This window comes from Taudactylus pleione, unplaced genomic scaffold (genome assembly GCF_031769625.1).
Source record: "Taudactylus pleione unplaced genomic scaffold, aTauple2 ptg000037l, whole genome shotgun sequence".
Lineage (NCBI taxonomy): Eukaryota > Metazoa > Chordata > Amphibia > Anura > Myobatrachidae > Taudactylus > Taudactylus pleione.
Window position 1 is genome coordinate 5,153,979 of NW_028284439.1, and position 8,920 is coordinate 5,162,898.

Sequence of the window (8,920 nt, forward strand, 5' to 3'; positions counted from 1 at the left end):
AGCATATTTTATAGCGAAGTTTTGATAAAAGTGAAATTCCTCAGTCATAAAAGCACCTGCAATCCCAAAAACACTTGGCCCCTTCTTAGAGCACCCCAGACCCCTATTTAACTAGTTTTTGAAGTTGTCCCCCACTTTTTGCTTTTTTGCCCCTAAAATTAAAGTTCTTTTTTGTGGTTTTCAAAAGTCTTTTCTGGAATTTTTTGTTGCAGTTGTCCTTTCGGTGGCTGTCCCAAGTGTTCTGAGTGGTTCCCCAACTTTGCACCCCAAAATACAAAAATTCACTTTTTTCTACTGCTATTCAGAGGCAAATCTTTTTCGCCTATTACATTGCATTAACTTTCCGTGTATGCAAAAAGTATTTGGAAATGAATACGGAGATAAGTTTCCAACAGGTGAAAAGTCGCAATCAGTGATACTTTTTTGCGGATCTCGGCTTTTCGCGTCTAATTGAATACAGCCCTTAGTCTTTATTAGACATGATCTGAAATTTCACAAAACCTACTGAATTTCAGCCACTCAAACTCAAAAAAGCTATGAAATTCAGATCATTAAATGCCTTAATGAATGTGTTCCTTGCGTAATACAGATATAGGCCCTGATTCAGAGCCGGACGCAAGTGACTGCTCGTTTGCTCCGAGCGATGTTCGCACAACTGCACATGCGTACGGATCGTAATACGCATGCGTGAACCACTCAGTGCGGCCGAAATTCATGTGCTCGAAAAATAGCGAATGCCTGATAATTTGAGTGACAGAATGAGGCATATGTGGGTGGTAACAGGGGAAGGTGCTTGAAAACGGGGAGTGGAGATCCGATCGCAGGCATGCTTAAAGGTCAAAACGGGCGTTTTATGGTTGTGCATATTTAAAACAGCAGCATCATTGACCACGTCACTGGGTTATTTTATAGCCAGAACTGCTCACAAGATTGTGGTAGCAAAAACCAACCACAAGTATAGCGAGCAGTTCATACCCTGGTCGATGTACTCAATTAATCTAATAAATAGCGGACATGACGTAGGATGCGAGCGGCCAGGGGGCGTAGTTTCCCAAAAAACGACTGCAAGTTTTGTTCACTCGTTCAGACTTAGAGGCATGAACAGACCGCAAACAGCGAACGGTTCATTTGAATAGCCACCCCTATTTTCTTGACGAGCGAGCACAAATAGCGTCCGGCTCTGAATCAGGGCCATGGTATTCCATCACACCCTGTGGTTAACTGCAGATTCAGCACTCTTACAGAGTGAGATTGCTGTCACTCACAAAATGGTGGAGCTGCTAATTCACAAAATTGTGTGCTAATTGGAATGCACACATGCAGTCTATGCAACTGAGGTCTGGGCAGATATGTGGCACCCACATCCCATTCAGTGCCCACAATATTATCATTGGATCACATCAACAATCTTGCTGGGTTCCAAAAGCCTTCTCAGTCCATATATCCATCTTATTCAGAATACACATTCAGCTCCCTAATTGCTAAAACTATCATACTGTGTCTATGCATGAACACTATCTTCCCCTATACACCTCCATTCTGCTATATCTTCCCTAATCCCTACTGCTGTGTGGTCTCCCAACTGTGCTAGTCTGTGTTCCCTCATCTGCACCTATCTGTCTTTCCCCATCTGCACTGCCTTGTCTTCCTGCATCCGTGCCACTCTGTTTCCTTCCATCTGCACCACTGCCTTCCCACCAGCCATGCCACTCTGTCTTCCTCTCATCTGTGACACTCTTTCTTCCTCCATCTGCACCACTCTGTCTCCCCCAACTGTGCAACTCTGACTCCCCCCACCCGCACCACTCAGTCTTCCTCCCCATCTACCCCAATCTGTCTACCTCAATCCCTACTGTTGTGTGTTCTCCCATTTGTGCTAGTCTGTATTCCCTCATGAGCACCAATATGTCTTTACCCATCTGCACTACTCTGTCTTCCCATGTCAATGCAACTCTGTCACCCAATCCATGTTGCTTTGTCCCCCCAAACCATGCCACTCTGTCTCCTCTCATCCACGCTGCTGTTTCCCACCCATCTGCACCACTGTTTTCCACCCATCAGCATCATTTTGTTCCTCCCACCTATCCGCACCACTGTTTTCCACTCATCTACATCACTTTGGCTCCCCCCCTCTGTACTGCTTAATTTTCCCCCCTCTCCATGCCTTTCTGTCTCACCCATCCACACAGCTCTGTCACCTCCCCCCATTCACTCCACTCTCATCTGCACAGCTCTATCTTCTGCTCAGATCTCAGTTGCATAAATTGCATGTGTGTATTCCAATGAGAACACAATTCTGTGAATTAGCAGCTCCAACATTTTGTGAGTGACAGCAAGCTCACTCTGTAAGAGTGCCTAATCTGCAGTTAATCACAGGGTGTGATGACATACCATATCTGTATAGCACAAGGAACATGTCCATTAAAGCATGAGTTTTAATGATCAGAATTGTGTTGTTTTTTTGAGTTTGAGTGGCAGAAATTCAGTAGGTTTTGTGAAATTTCAGATCATGTCTAATGAAGTCTTAATGGGACATGTGAAACATTAGGGTTTTTTGTCTATGGAATATATATATATATATATATATATATATATATTTATATCCAGGGAAGGTCCTGCACTCACATCTCCAGATTTGCAGCATGGGAGTACTCACTAAGATTAATTTATGGTCATTATTAGGAGGCACTCACCAATTTACTTATTTAACATCATTTATTATTTCACATATCTTAAAAACATTGTGATCCACCAGATATAGTCAAATGTCAAAATTTCGGTTCTGCTCAAGAACGTTTCTCATACAGGCATTGAGCATTGTATAACATAGGTTTAGACATACTGATGCATCTGCGGATAAAGGTAAAAAATTGTGACATTGTCTAACAGGCTCCACATAACACTAATTAAAAATGTAAGAAACCATCGCAACCATATTGTGTTCAACCTTCAGTATCTATTACACTACATGCCCTTATTCGTGTTGCTCGCAAAGTACAAATCATCTTGTTGGCTACATACAATATAGTACTATACAATTATCTAATAAGTACTGCTATGACATAATGGATAGTAATTGCATATAATCAGGGGTCCAAGTTGCATTACTAAAGTATAGACCAACCAACATGTAGGCTATCAATATCTTTAATATCTGACAATAAAAAAACACACAGTGTCCTAAAACCAGAGTGAGTCCCAATCAAAGAAAACTACTAATGCTATATTCAAATGCAATAGAGAACCAATGATTACAAGATCAGTTTTGTAAATGGGCTGTTCATGCAGACTGCATAGTACAATTACTTATATCCAAGATCAGAACATTATCATGGTGATGTTGGCCAATGTACAACTCGAGTATGGTTATCATGGAAATAATACCAACAGTAATATCCTCACCAAATCAACAGATCAGCTGTGGGTAAACACCAATCTGTACTATCACTTCCGCACTGGGGGACACATGGCATGCCTGCAGCGTGTGTACAATATCACAACAGGCCCTTTGTTTAAATGCCTACTAGAGTGGCAATGACCTCAGTGCTGATGCTGAATGAGCCAGATCAGGTGTGAATCGCTGGGTCTGTGTATCCACAACAGAAACCCGAAAGCTGAGGACTTGCAGTGTCCATGGAAACCAAACAAAAGGGCATGCCTATTCAGTGAACATGAGCACATCTCTGTGGCCCTGGTGGCATAAATATTGATCAATTAATGACCCAAAACCCCATTGTTTATTTGTATTGTTAGCTATTATGGTGAGTGCAGAGCCTTTGTCATATATATATATATATATATATATATATATATATATATATATATATGAAATAGATTTACCACTCTTGGGTGTGCAGTCGCGCTTTGATATACGCATACCTCGGTATGCGTTGTGATGCACAAGGCCGCTGCATTCAACTACAAGGCATGCGTATATCAGGGAGTGACTGCACACCTGAGAGTGATATATTTATCTTATAAAATAGCCCCGGTTGTGACAAAATAATTCTACATGTAGATGATGTAGGGTGACACAGATACATAATAGGAGGAAAAAAATGTTTAGAATAACCTGTTTAATTAGAAGTTTTCAGTTTGTTTCTATTTAACTTGATAAGAAAACACTGGGCAAGTCATTTGTGGCTCTGTTTCAAGGTGAATGACAGGTCTGAATGGCCCCTACAGTGTGCTTTCTGGCAATATATGGCTGTATGAAGAAGTGGCCCCAATAAACTATGTGCCATTATGATCATTGAGAGACCATCTGAACAGGTCCCAAATCCAGATTATTTGTAATTTGATGTACTGTTGCCCATCTGTGGGACTGAATAAGTATGCCTACTCTTAACTACCCTCGAGTAACCAACAGCCAGTTACTACCACAGGCCTTGGGCTCATACCCAGTTTTTTTGTCTGCTGATCCATTCTGTGTACACTTTAACAACTGCCACCTTCAAATATGTCACCAGTGCCTCCGTTTTGCAAATGCTGCAAGTGCCAACAATAATTCAAATTGTGTAACTTACATAATTATTTAATGAGTGATACACTTCATTAGTCTCTGCATACATTTGCCTTTCCATTCTTATACAGTTTCAGGCATGTGTCAGCATTATCTGCAAAATAGCTACTGTACTATACATAAAATGCCTAATGATCATAATAATTTGGCCACTCAGTGTATGTAAAGCATTAAGAGCACAAAAAGCCATGTTATCAAGCTGGAGAATAGAGGGGAAGCAGTTGGGAAGTCGACGGATGGAATCCCGACTGCCGGCTTCCAGACTCTCTAATCCTGGCAAGGGTTAAATGACAGGCATCAAAATCCTGATGCCTGTCATTTTACCTATGCTGGGAGCCCGACGCCCGCCATCCCAATCGGCGGTAAATCATGCCGATCCAGAATAGAGAAGTCGTGCAGGGGTGACACAATAACAGGTTTGTTATAACTAGGAGTAGAGACTAGTTTGAAGTAGTAGAACAACCTACAATAATATTTAGAAGTACCGGGTAGTACAATGCTCGTAGAATGGTGATAGAATGTTTGTTAACCCTTTAGAATTTTCTTAATATCTGCAAAAATGTGAACATAAAAGTGTTTGTTATCAAACTCATAAAAAAATATGTAAAGAGAATTCAATAAATCAAATGATGCACAAAATTATATCATTTTTAATTTATTTATTGATCAATAATATTATCTAGTATAAACTGATGTCATAAAAAGTATGTGAACTACTAGAATAAATGAGTTTTGTTAAGGGGTGTAGCGGGTAAGTTCAGACGACCAATGGGAGACTGAGGTGTTGCAAACAAGTGAGCTTTTTATTCCAGAGTTGAAAAGGCGTAGCCAGTGTAATCACTTTTTATGTAAGGCAAACACAGTTCAAGAACAAGAAATCAGCTTACAGTACAAGAGACAGCAGTTCAAATGAGCAGAGTATTCAAAGCAGTCATGGTTCAGATTATGCAGCATAGGAAGAGCTGCTGAAGGTGCAACCATTCCCTCATATTTTCACTGACTAACTCAACTTACCAAGTTTTTATACCTTAGCTAGTCTTAATTAAGTTAAGGGTGTGGTGCCTCCCTGGCTACAGGAGGTTAACAATTTCCTCATAATGGGGGAGATACCCACTCTGTCACATACCTCCCGCATTAAAGGGCAAACCTAAATCGCCCACGGCAGATGCCCGACTCTCCAGCCCAGTTCAAGACAAAAAATACGCAATCATATGGAGACGTCCTGGTCTGTGCCGTACTTCAAAAGAAAAAGGCTGGAGAGCCAGGTACAACCTTGTCAGTCGTTCATTAGAAATTTTCATGGACTGTAACAATTTTAACGGTGCATGATCAGCCTATTTGAGGTGTCTGTTTGTACAACAAAAGGCTTGGTAAAATCTGGGGACTTTAAAACCTGGTCTTTACACAAAAAATGTTTAATTTTGGTGAACACATGCTGACAGTCCCTAGACTACTCAAGTTTATCTGGGGCAGAATTTTTCAAATGATCTGTCAAGGTAGCCGCTAAGGTAGAAAATTGAGGCAAAAACCTCCTGTAACAGCCTGTTAAATCCAAGAAAGACCTTTACTCTTTCTTGATAGTCGGAACTGAAGCATCAGCTAGTGCCTGTACATTACTCACAAGGGGCTTCAGACACCCACTGCTCACCATATACCCTAAGTACTTGGTTTCATTTTTACGTAGAACACATTTCTTCAAGTTAGCAGTTACACCTGCCTCTCTTAAAGACTAAAGAACAGCCCTAAGCTTATTAACATGGGAATTCCAATGCTGACTTTAAATGACAATATCGTCTAAGTATGCTGCAGTATAATTCTCGTGAGGATGAAGCACCCAGTCCATTACCCTCTGTAAAGAGGCCAGGGCACCATGTAATCCAAAAAGCATTGTTTTCTACTGAAAGAGGCCCAATGGAGTAGAAAAATAAGTTTTCATCCTAGCTTCCACTGTCCGCTCAATTTGCCAATATCCCTTCTTAAGATCAAAGGTAGAAATATATCTGGCCAAATCTAACCAATCAAGCAGGTCATCGAACCTTGGCATTGGCTAGGCATCAAATTTGGACACTGCATTAACTTTGCGGATGTCTATGTAGACAATGGGGCTACACCAGTCGCTAGATGACTCCTCAATTACCCCTAACTTCAACATTTCTTGTATTTCCTTGATTACCTGCTCTTGTTTTTCCCTTGGAAGCCTATAGGGTTGTCGAAGCTGGATAATTGGCTGAGACAGAATCTGTTTAAAATTAAATCGGCACGATGCCATTTTGCAACTTGCCGTCCAGCGCCATTTTAGCGAATCTCACACATTATAAGTACATACGGCGATGCTATTATTTAGAAAGATGTTAAAAGTCCTCATTATATAAATACAGACAGTTACTAAAACATATAATATGATCAACCCTGCAAAACACGTACCACGGTGTACTCCACAAACACGTAGTCGCACAATGCTAACTAGCGTCTTTTCTTAATACCCCAACACACTGCACACTTACATAAAAAGGTTCCCTAGCATTAAGGTTAATATTTAAGGTTTTATTCATTATCAGTAATGTTGTGAAATACATGTTAGTTGATATCTAAGGTTTAGTATATGATAAGCAGACCATGTTTGGTGTCATTCTAAACCACTGTGTCTTTGCAGATTTCTGGTTCCATCAGTGTAGAAATCGCAACATTTGTCTGCAAATTATGGATCATAGAGAGTTAGGCATTAAAATGTATCGTGTAATGCAGCCAGTTTAGATTTGTTATGCAGCAGGAAAATGGATACAAAGAGCTGTTGGAGGCTGGACTGTGACCATACGAATTGACCTATGAACTGTACTGTAACAGAAGAACCAGGAAGAAGAACCAATGGAATCATGCCATCTTGTTCTATTGTATTGCCTATCTCTGTAAGAGTATATATGTAGGCTCTCTGAAACTAGATGCTAGTCATCCTTTCTTTGCTGTTGACGGAGGTTTCATCTTTGATGCCGGGATCTGGATCCAGAGCGCATGCATATGTAATGACTGTACCTTGTGACTGTATAATTTGTTTGCGCTAATTGTAATTTAGATCACAGCATGTAACTATCTGCTTTTATGGTGAATAATAACTTTTTGTGCTTTGGAACCACAATCAAAGTCTGAAAGCAATTATTTCTTGTGCGACTCATAACACTAAATAGCTGTAATTTTAGAGTGTATAGATAGGTAGGAATCGATAGAGTCTTTGTCGAACTACTATGCCATGTGGGGTTACAATGTCATGTAAGACTAAATTGGTCCTCCCTGGTTAATCAGACAAAACATCTGAGAATTTATTAACAAGTTTCCCCAAGGGAGGCTTTAGCTTGTCTGAATTCAAAAGGTCAAGGGGTGGAGAGACCCCATCAGCCTGAGTAATCTGTGGACCAAGGTCACTATGGCCATTACTGGGGTGTCACAAGCCACTGCACTGCGAACGCAGGGTGAGGAGAACGCAGGGAGATCACTTGCTGAACTCCTCCCCATCAGTTGTCAATCATCAATGGTTTGATCTAGATTGGATCTTGTGACTATTTCCTGTGGGTGCAAAGGCTGCTCCGATGCCGGTGATAGATTTTTCGTGTTTCTGGTTCTGACATTGTCTCCCGTTATCCAGTCGAGCTCCATTTCTCCTGTCTAAATTATTCTTCTGCCATTTGTGTCATCTAGGCAGCACGGACAGCACTCTGTGTCCAACAGTGCACAGTCCTGCGTACGCTGTTTGTGTTCACCTGGCGGTACAGGCCGCACTCCTGTGTATGCTGCTTGTGTCAACCCGGCGGCACATGCCGCACTCCAGCATCAGCTGCTATCGTCAACCCGGCGGCATAGGCCGCACTCCAGCATCAGCTGCTATCATCAACCCGGCGGCATAGGCCGCACTCCAGCATCAGCTGCTTGTGTCAACCCAGCGGCACAGGTCGCGCTCTTGTGTACGCAGCTTTTGTTACCCCGGTGGCATAGGCCACACTCCAGCATCAGCTGCTTGTGTCAACCAAGCAGCACAGGCCACACTACTACATCCAAATTACGCAATCTTGCATACCAATGCCTGTGTCCTTCCTGTGGCACTAGTTCTTCAGCTGTCACATCTAGCCAAGTTATACCAGCCCTCAAGGCTGCTGCATGGCCCAAAGGCCGCATATTGTCCTACGGCCCACAGGCCACAGCAAGCCAAGGCATACTGTACCAGCCTTCAAGGCTGCTGCTCAGCCCAATGGCCGCATCTTTTTCTACAGTCCACAGGTCACAGCTAGCTAAGGCATACCAGCCTTTAAGGCTGCTTCTCAGCCCAAAGGCTGCATCTTATTCTATGGCCCACAGGTCACTACCAGCCAAGAATAATCAGCCCTCAAGGATGCTACACAGCTGTAGCAA